The sequence below is a fragment of the Rhinolophus hipposideros genome (genome assembly GCF_964194185.1).
Source record: "Rhinolophus hipposideros genome assembly, chromosome: 10".
NCBI lineage: Eukaryota > Metazoa > Chordata > Mammalia > Chiroptera > Rhinolophidae > Rhinolophus > Rhinolophus hipposideros.
In genome coordinates, this window is record NC_138056.1 from 67,231,783 (window position 1) to 67,246,411 (window position 14,629).

Below are 14,629 nucleotides of genomic sequence, written 5' to 3' on the forward strand. Positions count from 1 at the left end.
CAATGTTCACCCCAAGATTCCACCGTATTTTTAATTAAATGTTTCCTGGATTTCTACAAGCTTTTGGTTAACTGCCAAAGTTCTAAAAATACTGATTTTGAAAGTTCTGGCCAATGTTCTTATTACTTTATGTAGGAGTGGATATCTAACGTTATGGAAGTTCTTATATAGTAAATTTATATTTAACTTTTAAGGAAATTGTTCTTAAATAGTAAAATAGCATCATTTTACATTTCTACTAGCAGTGCAGGATTACTCCATATAGCTTTAATTTTCTATTTTCTATTGACTAATGTGATGATCGTGTTCATGTTTATTTGTCATCCCCATATGCTCTTTTATAAAATCTCTGCTAAAATACTTTTGCTGTATTTTTAATGTTGGCTGATTGATTTATTATTGCTTAGTTTTCAGAGTACTTGTAAAATACCTTTAAATGGCTTTATAATGTTATACATGTGAGGATGTTAAAATGGTGCATCACCTATTTCTCCCTTCCATTTTTTACGCTATTATTCCCATAATTTCATTTTTATATGTTATAAACCCACAAAACTATTACATTAGATTTCATGAGTTAGTTATCTTTTAAAACAATTAAGAATAAAATAACATATATGCTATATATGTGTGTATATATATATATATATATATATATATATATATATATATGCACATCTGGAGAGAAAGAGAGAGCAGAGAGAGAGAAAGAGTAATAATATTTGGAAGCAGTAAATATCCTGTTTGATTTTCTGAGAAAGAAATTATTCTCATTCAATTTAGACTTGTAGGCACTGAGGAGTATACAAAGTGAGTCATACATACATCTTCAATTAATTTATTATTTATTGAAATAGTAATACACAAACAAAAGAACAAAATACAAAATCACCATGATTATAAATAAAAGCCTGCAAAATTATTTCCTCAGGTTAGACGCCATAATACATGTCCTAAGAAATAAAAGGGGGGGGGAACAGCTTGCAACAATGGTTAATGTATTTGTTTTACCTAGATGGCACATTAGCACATCTTAGTTTTGGAGAAACTATCATTAAGCAGAGAAATACAGAAGCACTGCGGAGTCTTCTCAACTGAAAGAACAATGAACGTCTTACTTTTTAAAAGGAGTTCAAACTGTAAGATGAGTAAAACAGTAGCAAGTTTGTAGTTTCAACTTTGTTCTTTCCTGGGAAGAACTCTCCTAATTTTGAGATTATGCCTTTCTTCTTTTTGTAATATTAAAATGTCTTTTGCAAAATGATAATTAAAGTGCATGTCAAAGTTTTGGTTTATATCACACTTCATTTTTTCTTCTAGCATTCTTACTAGGCAAAATTAAATTGCAATTTGATGGCTCCCAGAACTGTTTGCATGAAAGTGTTTGTGTGTGTGTTTGTGAGTGTGTGTGTGTGTGTGTGTGTGTGTGTGTTTCTTTTAACTGGCTTAGGACGTACAAATGCTTTTAACGTGGGCATTTTAAAATGCACATCTGGGAAACCAATGAGTGTACTTATGCTCTATCGTTATTACTAGTGTAGTTTATATTTCAAAAAAACATGTGAAAAGTATGAATATTAAGAAAAATATTTGCAGGCCGTGGGTAGAGGAAGAGGATCAGGTGGTGATGGCTATAGCTCTTCAGAAAGATTCCCTCTGCCCTTCCCTGGCCTGGAGCCGGAGTCCGAGGGAATCAGAACCCAAATCTGTGGACAGCGACACTGAGGGGGAGAATTTTTTCACCCTCACCATGGTGGCCAGCAAACCCAAGTCTCTGAAGAGAATTACTTCCTTTCCCATCAACAGTGGCTCCAAAGAAAATGGGATCCATGAGGAAAAGACCAACAGACACAGACGCTCTTTGCAGATACCACAGTGGAGCTACCCCAGGACAGCACGCAGCATTATCAGAAGAAGGTGCCAGCCCAATCACACGTGTCTCTTCCTACACAGGAATCCACAAATTCTTATCACCCCAGCCAAGTTATGAGGAGCTAAAGGAAGAAGAACAGGAAGACCGATTTGATTTGACAGTTGGTATAACAGATCCGGAGATGATAGGGGGCAGTAGGATTAGCTATGTAGCCTACAAAGTTACAGCACAGATGAGCTTTCCAATGTTCAGAGGTAAATACTTTGCAGTGAAAAGATTTAGACACTCTCTGGGTCTCTATGAGAAGCTTTCAGAGAAACACTCTCAGAATGGTTTCCTTGTCCTTCCTCTGCCTGAAAATTGCCTAATAGGAATGACAAAAGTAAAAGTTGGGAAGGAAGATTATTCTGCAGAATTTCTTGAAAAACAGAAGGCCACTCTAGAAATTTACCTTCAGAGGATTGTGAATAATCCTTCCATGTTACAGGACCCTGACGTCAGGGAGTGCTTGGAGAAAGAAGAGCTGTTGGCACCATGGGTACCCAGATATTGAGTGGCACTGGTCTCCTCAGGATGTTCCCCAAAACCACAGACATAGTAGCAAAATGACCACCAAGATAACTGAATCACATTTGGTTTGAGGAGAAGCTCCAGGAGGTAGAAAGTGAGGGGCAGCGCTTGTGAAAACTTCATGCTGTTGTAGAATTCTAGTCATCCACAGGAAAGAGCTAGCACTGAGCACCGCCCAGTGTGCAAAGGGTCTAGCTGTGCTCAGGAGCTCGGAGGACAACACAACATTGCCACAGGCACTCTCCCAGCTGGCTGAGGTAGAAGAAAAAACTGAGCAGCTCCACCAGAAACAGGCCAACCATGACTTCTTCTTCCTTGTTGACCCCCTAAGTGACTATATTCGCCTCCTGGCCATAGTCTGGTCTGCCTTTGATCAGCACATTAAGACATGGCAGCGCTGGCAGCCATGTACAGTAAGACACTCCTGTACTCACAGCAGCAACTACAAGTACTAGGGAGCCTTCCTTCCAGAGGCAAAGGCCATTTCCTAATAGACCAAGGATACCAGAGTGCACCTGCCTGATGCTTCCCTCTGCAGAAGCGGGAAGCGGAGGCTCAGCTTCTGTGGGCCAACACACCTGACAAGCTGCAGCAGGCCTAGGATGAGATCGTAGAGTGGGAGTCTCCAGTGACTCAGTATGAAAGAGACTTTGAAAGAATTTCAAAGGTGGTCTGAAAAGAAGTGATACGGTTTGAGAAAGAGAAATCCAAGGGCTGCAAAAACCATATGATCAAGTACCTAAGACACTCCTGTACTCACAGCAGCAAGTACAAGTACTGGGGAGCCCTCCTTCCAGAGGCAAAGGCCACTTCCTAATGGGCCAAGGACACCAGAGTTCACCTGCCTGATGCTGCCTTTTTATACACTGTCCTCCTCTAACTCTGCTGGACCCCAGTGATGCCATCCTGCTTAGATTGGACTTTACCCCTTTTCCTTGCACCCACGACAAAGCTGTCCCTAGTCACTCTAACCATTACTTCATTTTGCTTCCATATATATTTTCTTACCTGAGAGAATAGTTTCTTGCTTTAAACAAAGACCTATAATAGGTGGTAGAATTATGGGATGGGGTGGAGTATTTATATAATTATATAAATACAAATGTATATTTTTCAGGATGTCGTCAGGAACTGGAAATACCTTTTTCTGTTACTCCTGACAGTGCCATGAAAGATTATGTAATAAAATATTTTAAAATAAAAAAAGAGAAAAAAATACTTGCAAATAATTAGATAGGAGAGGGGAGCTAACTGAAAATGTTCTATTCTTTAGGATAGTTGAGTCTAATTCTACAAGCTAAGATCAATTCTCTACCATGAGTTATACATAATAGGAATGACCAGGAAGACAAGAATACATTACTCCCGTAGCTTTCATGCTAGATTCTGTCATAACTTCCTATGAATCCTGTCTGAAGAGTACCATTCATTTCCTTGCTACAGCCAGCACATCAACATTAACAGCTATCAAACCTGTATTTCCAACTCAGTGCTTCTTCTAAGTTTCATTATTGCATTTTCAAGTGCTCATTGGACATCTTTAGTGACTATCCCACCGGTATCTTAAAATCAACATAGCTCAAATAAACTCATTAATCTGTTCACCTCCAAATAGATTCCTTCTTAAAACATGATTAAATAGCATCATCAGTCATTTAGTTTCCTGAACAAGAAACCCTGATACTAGCCACATATTTACTATGGTCAGCCTCCAAATCCAATACGACATTAAATCCAGTTAAGCATAAATTCCAAATATCAGATTTATTATCGCTTTATAAATTAATTATGAGTTACTATTCTTATCAACTATTTCCTGAACCATTTAAATAGCCTCTTAGTAGATTTCCCTTTTAACACTGTCTCCTAACTCTAGTACATTCACATTTCCATAAAATGTATCTGTGAAATATTCATTTACTTATTACATGACTTTTTGTGTCTCACCTTTGCCTACAGCTAAAGCTCCTAAGAAAAATATTTGAAAACAGTTATGATCTGCATCCAGATTTATTCATTATTTTCTGTTTTGACCCCTTCATTTTTCCCATCCTATGATATGCCCTAATTATGTATGACCCTTCATTCATACTACTCAATTTAGAATGTATACTTTCTCATGTAAAATACAATAAACTTTTTGTACCTTGGACTCACCTTGAATGTTATCATTTCATTCAAAACATCCGTATCCCATTCATAATTAGTCCTGCTTTTGCATGCAGCTCTTTATACATTTATTTATAGCACTTACCACAATGTATTGAATTATGAATGTTTTTGCCTTTTGTTTGTTTGTTTTACTTTAAACTCTGCAAAGGATAAGTGAAGTTTTTCATTTTACCTTCCCAGTTTTGCCAAAAAGTAAGAGGTACTCAATATGTGTTCGTTGAATGAGTAAAATAAATTTTAATATTACTTTATTATTTCCCATCTTACCTTATTTTTTAGCCATTATTAAAATGTATTACCCATCAGCCTATGTGAGAAAGAGATAATCCTTCCATCTTCTACCTTTTTGTTCTGTTCAGGCCCTTGATGGATTGGATGATGCCCATCCACATTGGGGAAGGCAATTCACCTTACTCAGTCTGCCAATTAAAATGCTAATCTTTTCCAGAAAAACCCTCACAAACTCAGAAATCATATTTAACCAGATATCTGGGCACCCCATGATCCAATCCTGCTAACACAAAGCATGAACTACCAAATTCGCAATATTACCCAAAACAGTATATAGATTCAACACAATACCTTTCAAAATTAGCTATTTCTATTAAAGAAATAACAAAGATATTTTTAAAATACACATAGAAATTTAAGGGACCTGGGGTAGCCAAAACAGTCTTCATATAAAGGCACAAATTCTGAGGACTGACAGCTTCCAATTCCAACATTTACTAAAAGCTACAATAATCAAGACATGGTAGTAATGACACAAGGGTAGATATGTAGGTCAATGGTAGAAACTTGATATCCTGAAATAGGTAGTTAATTGTCTTTGGACAAAGGTGACAAATCAATTCAATGAGGAAACATAGTCTGTTCAATAAATAGTGTTTTAGAAACTAGATTCACAAGTAAAATGATGGTTTGGATTCCTATCTTGCATGATATATTCGTATATAAAAAAAAGCAATTAACTCAAAGTGGATCATATACCTTAAAGTAAGAGCAAAATCTGGTACAAGAAAATATAATCATATATCTATGTGACATTGGATAGACTATGGATTTTAACATAAGACACCAAAACCATGACAACAAAATTTATCTATATCTATCTATATATATATCTATGTCTATGCCTATGCCTATGCTTATGCCTATGCCTATGCCTATGCCTATGCCTATGTCTATGTCTATGTCTATATCTATATCAAGGTATATAGAGATGATATATATATATATATATATATATATATAAAGTGAACTCCATCAAAATTAAAAAGCATCTGTTTCAAAGAGTACAATTGAGTATAAAGAAAACCAAAAGAAAGAAAATATTTGCAAATTATATATCTGATACTGGATTTGTAACTACAATATATAAATAAATCTAATAATTCAATTGTATACATAGAACCAAATTAAAAATGGGCAAAAATAGAAATAAATATTTCTCTACAGAAGACATGCAAATAATCAATAAACTCATATGAAAATATTCTCAACATTATTAGTGATTAGAAAAATGCACTGGGGTGCCAAAAAATGTATACACGTGATTTGTAGTCATCTTTTGTTATTCATATATATTGAGTATTACAATTTTAATAGTTTTTTTTTTCCTTTCTTAAAGTGTGTATACATTTTTTTGGCTAGATATAGATATAGAAATATCATAAGAATTGGGTATATGTTAATGAGAAATAATACCAAATATCCATGCAAAAATTTTATACAAATGCTCATAGTAAGATTATTCACAATAGCAGAAAGATGAAAACAAATCAGATGTCCTTCAACTGATGATTGGATAAACAGAAAGTAGTATATTAATTTGGTACAGTCACAAAAAATAATGAAGTACTTCCACATGTTACAACATGGATAAATCTTTAAAATAATATGCTCATCAAAAGAAGCCAGGCATATACCACATATTTTATTATTCCATTTATATGAAAGGTTCATAATAGACATATCTGTCCAGACAAAGTAGATTAGTTTTGACTTTTGGCATAGAGAGTGGGGAGAAAATATTAGAGGGCTGCTAAAGGAAATGAGGCTTCTGTTTGGGGTAATAACAATTTTCTAAGAGTATATTGTTGTGATGGCTATACAACATTCACTATACTAAGAACCTTTTTGCTATATGGTTTAAATGTAATTATATAATATTTGAATTATATCTCACCGAATCTGTTTTAAAACATTCAGCAGAAGATGTTTAATATTTCAAATAAAGCATTAGTGGTCTGTGGCTTCTTAAAGCATTACTTCCAATTGCTGAGATTAAATATTTATATGAATGTATATATATGTATGTAATTAAATGGCCACCATTAGTCAAAGACTGCATCAAAATGTTTTGCTGGTATTATTGGGAGAAAGAGTAGCAAAAAAGAAAGTTCAAATACCACTTTTCAGTGACATTGTATCTTATTGTATTCAAAAGCTAATGAGCTATGTGGCAGATCAACTCACTGAAAAAAAACAGTGAAGTACTTTACATTGTTACTGAATAATACATAATATCACTTCGGTGGAAACTCAGTGGTGACACATAGTTTTTATAGCTTTAATGTTGAACCAACGCAATTAGTTTAAAATATATAAAACTTCACATTGTCTATATATATTAAAGGGCATCAAAAGGTACATATAGTGACATTCATTATATGAAAATTATATGTCATTAAATAAAAGGAAATAAAAATAAAGAGTCGTGCATTTTAAGGTTAGGATTACCCTGTCTTTTGCCAATTTAGTAATCCAAACAACTTTTATAGCATTTCAACATTGTTGTGCCACCCTGAGTATAGACAAAGTTAAGTCTTGTCAAAATTGTGCGGTGAGAAGCATGTGTCAATAGCAACTTATTAATCAATTGCAAAAATACCACTCTGCAACATTTAAATTTTACAGTTCATTTATCATTTACAGCACCAATGTGTGTAAAAAATGTTTGTAGTTTATGTTTTTGTAACAGTATGTACTGACAGTTCAGCTGCTGGAATACAAATCAATGCATTGCGGGAGAGGGATCCAATATGGAGGAATAGAAAACACTGTGCTTGCCTCCTACTGTGACCACACAGGAATTGCAACTAAATTATAGCATAGTCAACCTGTAGAACTATCTTAAATCTAGGTAAACAGAACTTTTATAACTAAGGATATAAAGAAGAAGGCACATTGAGACTGATATGAGGGTTGGAGGCACAGAACAGGTTGGCCACAGACTGGCATGTGGCAGTTGAGAATCAACATAATAAAGGCCATATACAACAAACCCACAGTTAACATATTCAATGGGGCAAAGCTAAAAGTATTTTCCTTAAGATCAGGAAACAGACAAGGATGCCACTTTCATTACTTTTATTCCACATAGTATTGGAAGTCCTAGCCATAGCAATCAGACAAGAAAAATACACCAAATCACCCAGATTTAAAGGAAGAAGTAAAACTCATTATTTGCAAAGGACATGATACTATATAAAGAGAATCTGAAAGATTCCACCAAAAAAAAAAATAGAATTCATAAATGAATTCAGTAAAGTAGCAGGACACAAAATTAATATTCAGAAATCTGTTGAATTTTTATATAGCAATAAGAGAAACAGAAATTAAGAAATAAATCCCATTTACAATTGTATCAGAAAACCAAACCTAGGAATAAGTTTAACCAAGGAGGCAAAAGATCTGTATTCTGAAAACTATGAGACACTGAAGAAAGAAATTGAAGAAGATACAAATAAATGGAAGCATATACTGGGCTCATGGATAGGAAGAATGAACATCATTAAAATGTCCATACTACCCAAAGCAATCTATAGACTCAATACAATCCCTATAAAAATGCCAATGGTATTTTTCACAAAACTGAAACAAATAATCTTAAAATCTATATAAAATCACAAAAGACCCCAAATAGCTACAACAATCTTGAAAAAGAAGAACCATATTGAAGGTATCATGTTACCTAATATCAAACTACACTATAAATATATAATAATCAAAACAGCATGGTACTGGCATAAAAACAGACACACATAGATCACTGGAACAGAATAACACATAGATCACTGGAACAGAATAGGCAGGCCAGAAACAAACTCATACCTATATGATCTTTTAACCTATGACAAAGAAGGCAAGAACATACATAGAGATAAAGACAGTCTATTCAATAAATGGTGTTGAGAAAAGGGAACAGATACATGCAAAAAAATGAAACTGGAACACCTCCTTATACTATATACAAGAATAAAGTAAAAAAAAAAAAATAGTTGAAAGACTTAAATGTAAAACTTGAAACTGTAAAACTCCAAGAAAAAAACAGGCAGTAAACTCTCTGACATTGCTCTTACTATGTATGTATGTATGCATGTGTATGTATGTATGTATGTATGTATGTATGTATGTATGTATTTTGTGGTCTATCTCCTTGGACAAGAGAAACAAAGAAAAAAATGAACAAATAAGACTACATCAGACTAAAAAGTTTTTGCATAACAAAGGAAACACCAAAAAAATGAAAAAGCCGCCTACTGAATAGTAGAAGATATTGGCCAATGTTACGTTTGATATCGGATTAATAACAAAAATTTATAAAGAACTAAAACAACTCAACACCAAAAAAAAAAAATCCCCAAACAATCCCATTAAAAAATGGGTAAGGACCTAAACAGACATTATGCAAAGAGGATATACAGATGGCCAATAGACATATGTAAAGATGCTCAACGTCACTAATCATCAGATAAATGCAAATCAAACGCACAATGAAATACCACTTCACACCTGTTAAACTGGTTATCATCGAAAAATCAAAAAATAGTAAGTTTTGGCAAGGATGTGGAAAAAAAGGAATCTTCATATAGTATAGGTGGGATTGCAAATTGGTGCAGCCACTGTGGAAAATGGTTTGGAGTTTCCTCAAAAAATTAAGAACTACCTTATGACCCAGAAATTCCACTTCTGGGTATTTATTTAAAGTGCAAATAACTAATTCAAAAAGACACATGACCCTATGTTCACTGTAGCACTATTTGCATTAGCCGAGATATAGATGTAATCCAAGTTCCTGTCAGTAGACTATTAGATAAAGAAGTGGTACATATATACAATGGAATATTATGTGCCTATAAAAATTTAAATGAAAATCCTACCTTTTATAACAACATGGATGGATGTGGAGTGTACTATGTTAAGTGAAATAAGTTAGACAGAGAAACACAAATACCACATGATCTCACTTATTCATGGAATCCAAAGAACAGAATAAATGAGCAAACAAAACAGAAATAGACTCATAGATACAGAGAGCAATCTGATGTTTGCCAGAAGGGGAGCATTGGGGATGTGGATGAAAAAGGTTAGAGGATTAAGAAACAAAAATTGGTATTTACAATGCAGTCACTGGACTATACAGTACAGCATAAAGAATATAGTCAATAATGTTGCAACGATTATGTATAGTGGGTATTAGACTAAACAGGGTGATAACTGCATAAATTATATAAATGTCTAACCACTATGCTGTATACCTGAAACAATATAAAATAATATTGAGTGACAACAGTAACTAAAAAAATAATTTAGAATTAAAAATGTACGTTTTAAAAATTCAATTCACTGCTTTTCTCATGGAGAGAGTTTTGTTCCTCCCCTTGTGCCATGCTCTCCCCCTTCTCCAAAAATGGAAACAAGACAGTGTTTAATAATAAAGTCAACTTGTGAATTATTACAAGCTAATACACTGTGAGTTTTCTTTTATTTTGTTAAAGTTAATCATAAACACTTGTAAAGTTACATGCAGTGTTACATTGAATATTTAGGAGATAATTCATGCCGAGAATTTTAAAAATTATTTTCAGGTGTACAAAACAATGTAATAGTTAGACATTTACACCCCTTACAAAGTGATAACTCCCTTCCCCCAAGCTACTATTCTTCTGACATGTATAGACAATTCCATTGACTCTATTCCCTATGCTGCGTTCCACAACCTGTGACTACACACACACACACAAACACACATAAAATTATAGTTGGCGTTCATTATTATTCATATGCTGAGAATTTTTAACTATCAAAAGAAGCTATTGTGTTTATGCAAGATAGGAAACCAAATTGTTATTAAAGTTTTAATGATGTGAACTACACATCCAGATTTGTTTCACTGTCTGTCTTTTGCATTTTTAATGATTTTAATGCTTCCATGAAAGTAAGGGACACAGTAGTTTTGTAATGATAGAGAAGATGCAAAGACAAAAGCAAAAGTTAGAAATACAGAATTTCTCTAGATTATTATATGTTCCATCATTTTAGCAATTACTATCAAAGAAGTAGGTGATAATCTATGATATCATCAGTGAACAAACAAATTTAATTAAAATTTGAATTTTATCTTTGATTAAAATAAATCTATAGAAATTTTATATTTAAATACAACATGTATTAACAACACATATAGTAAAAATTTATAGATCCAAGATCTATTTATTTTAGTAAAATCTATAAAATTAAATATAGCTTTACAAATTAAATCATTGAAATTGGCTAGTGACAAATTATTGCATATCAATTTTGAAAATACAGTATAATTTTCTTCATTGTGAGTGAATTACATTGACTCTCTTCTCTCAACCATATCAACACATATGCAAAAATGATTCTAAATCTTTCTCATTGAATATTATTAAAACAATATAGAAATAGTTTAAATATCATTGCTATCAGTTTATTCAAGATTAAATAAGATAATGAACAAGAAGCGAGTTCATTTGTTACATTAAAACACTTTAAATGTTGATACACACAGTATTTGTTCAAAAAAATATATATATATATACATATATATATATATATATATATATATACATTTAACATGAGGAGTCATTTCAGTTATAGTTTTAATTATAATTGCAGAATGACAAAACATTTCAAATGTAATAGTGATTCACTGCATTAACTTCCTATTTATGCTTGTGCTTTTTCTTTTTTATAAGATTTTTTATTAAACTATAGCTAACATAGAATATTTATTAATTTCAGTTGTATACAATATTTATTGAACATTCATAGACCTAAAAAAGTGATCACCATAAGTCCAGCAACCATCTGACACCCTACCATGCTACCACAGTATTATTGACTATATTCTCTGGACTGTATATTTCATCCCCATAAATTATTAGTTTTGTACCTGGGAATCTGAACCTCTTATTTCTCTTCACCTTTTCACACCCTTTTTAGTTTTTTTTTCAATTATACTTGATATCCAATATTAGTTTATATTAATTTCAAGTGGACAGCATAGTGGTTCGACATTTACATAATGTAAGAAGTGATTCCCCCTGACTAGTCTAGTACCCACCTGGCACTGTACATAGTTATTGTCATATCATTGACTATATTCCCTATGCTTTACTTTACATCCCCATGACTATTTGGTAACTACCAATTTGTACTTCTTAATGCTTTCAAGTTTTTCACCGTGCCCTCGACCCCCTCCCATCCAGCAACCATCAAAGTGGTCTCTGTATCTATGAGTTTGTTTATGTTTTGTTGGTTTATTTATTTATTTATTTATTTTTTGTATTCCACATATAAGTGAAATCACATTTCATCTGTCTTTGTCTATCTGACATTCTCCACTCAGCACCATACCTTCCAGGTTCATTCATGCTCCTGCATATTGAGGAAACCCACTCCCTTCCATGGCTGAGCAATACTTTATTGTACATATACACCACCTAGTCTTGATCCATTCATCCATCGTAAGACACCCAGGCTGCCTCTACATTTTGGCTATTTTATTTTATTTTATTTTATTTTATTTTAATTATAGTTGGCATTCATTATTGTTCAGCTTCAGGTGTACAGTACATTGATCAAGTGTCTACATCTTCCCTGAGGTGGTCTCCCAAATGGGACACGTGTCCATCAGATACCCTACAAAATCTTTACAACATTATTCATTACGTTCCCCAAATTATTTTTCAACAACCCTGAGGCCATTTTGTGGTTACCGACTGTTTTCTAATCCCCTCAACTTTCCCCTTATCCCCACCCACCCCACCCATCTAACAACCCTCAGATGGATCTAGAGAACATTATGTTAAGCGAAATAAGTCAGAAAGAGAAAGACAAGTACCATATGATCTCACTTATATGTGGAATCTAAAGAAAAGAATAAGTGAATGAACTAATCAGAAACAGTTTTGGAGACAAAGAGGAAAAACTGAGGGTCATCTTGGCTATTTTAAACAATGCTGCAATGAACATATAGATGCACATACCCACTCAAAGTAGCGTTTTGCATTTCTTCTGATAAATATCCTAAAGTGCGATTAGTGGGTCCTTTTTTGTCTTGAGTTATATAACTTTTGTTTTAAAGTTTATTTGGTCGGGTATAAGTATTGCTACTTCACTTTTATTTGTTTGTTTCCATTTTCATGGAAATCCCCTTTTCTTTTAGTCTGTGTGTGTCTTTCGATCTGCAGTGAGTCTCTTTTAGGCAGCATATGTAAGGGTCTTGTTTTCTTATCAGTTTAGCCTTCCCACCTTTTGATTGGAGGAATACTATTCTGCCATAAGAAAATATGAAATAGTATCATTTGTGACAGCATGGATGCATCTTGAGATTATAATGCTAAACAAAATAAGTCAGACGAAAAAAGTCAAGAACCATATGATTTCACTGATATGTGGCATATAAAACTGAAAACAATGAAAGAACAAGACAAACAAACAAAGCAACAAAAACTCATAGAGACAGACAATAGTTTAGTGGTTACCACAGGGTAAGGGGGGTGTTAGATGAGCAAAAAGGGGACCAAACATATGGTAATCAAAAGAGAACCGACTCTCGATGGTAAACACACAATGTGACATATAGATGAATTATGATAGAATTGTGCACCTGATAGCTATGTAACTTTACTAACAATTGGCACCCCAATAAACTTTAATTAAAAAAAAAAACATAAAATAAAATAAAATAAATAAATCCCTCTAACATTCCTCACAATTCTGGTTTGGTGGTGATGAACTTCTTTAGCTTTTTCTTGTCTGGGAAGCTTTTTATCTGTCCTTCAATTCTAAATGATACCTTTGCTGTGTACAGTTATCTTGGTTGTAGGTCCTTCCTGCCAATCTCATCTGGCCTATAAAGTTTCTGTGGAAAATCATCCGACAGTCTTATGGGAGCTCCCTTGTAGATAACTAACTCCTTTTCTCATGCTGCTTTCACGATTTTTTTTTCCTTTAACTTTTGGCATTTTAATTATGATGTGTCTAGGTCTGGGCCTCTTTGGGTTCATCTTATTTGGGACTCTCTGTGCTTCCCAAGCTTGTACACTTTTTCATCAGATTTGGGAAATTTTCCATCATTATTCCTTCAAATATGTTTTCAATTCCTTGCTCTTTCGTCTTCTACTGGTACCCCTATGATGTGAATGTTAGTATGCTTGATGCTGTCCCAGATGCCCCTTAAGCTATTCTCATTTTTTAAAATGATTTGTTCTTTAGGCTGTTCTTTTTGGGCATTTATTGCTACTTTATCTTCTAAATCATTGATTCTTTCATTTGCTTCATCTAATCTGTTGATTCCTTCTAATGTATTGTTCATTTCAGTTATTGTATTCTTTAATTCAGACTGGTTCTATTTTATGTTTTCTATGTCCATTTTTATGTTTCCTATCTCTTTGCTGAAGCTCTCCCTGAGAGAGATCACTGATAATCCTTAAAACCAGTGTTTTGAACTCTGCATCTGGTAGATTGTCTCCATTTTGTTTCTCCTCCTCGTCCTCGTCTTACTCCTCCTCCTCTTCCTCCTCCTCCTCCTCCTCCTCTTTCTTCTTCTTCTTTTTCTTCTTTTTTTCTGGAGCTTTGTTGCATTCTTTTATTTGGGACATATTTGACGCCTTATTCAGTCTTCTTCTCTGTGTTTTTGTTTTTTATGTTTGTTTGTTTGTTTTTCCTATGTATTAGTTAGGGCTGCTATGTGTCCCA

General features: G+C 33.7%; 1 pseudogene across 1 annotated transcript in view; it reads left to right on the forward strand.

Annotated features, from left to right (window-relative positions):
• Positions 1 to 3,260, forward strand: part of LOC308503452 (sorting nexin-1-like) — a 101,758-nt pseudogene extending 98,498 nt beyond the window's left edge. Inside the window, exons 2-3 of the transcript in view lie at positions 1,597 to 2,856; positions 2,982 to 3,260. The product of the transcript in view is annotated as a sorting nexin-1-like (transcript). The remainder of the gene's footprint in view (positions 1 to 1,596; positions 2,857 to 2,981) is intronic.
• The last annotated feature ends 11,369 nt before the right edge of the window (positions 3,261 to 14,629 follow it).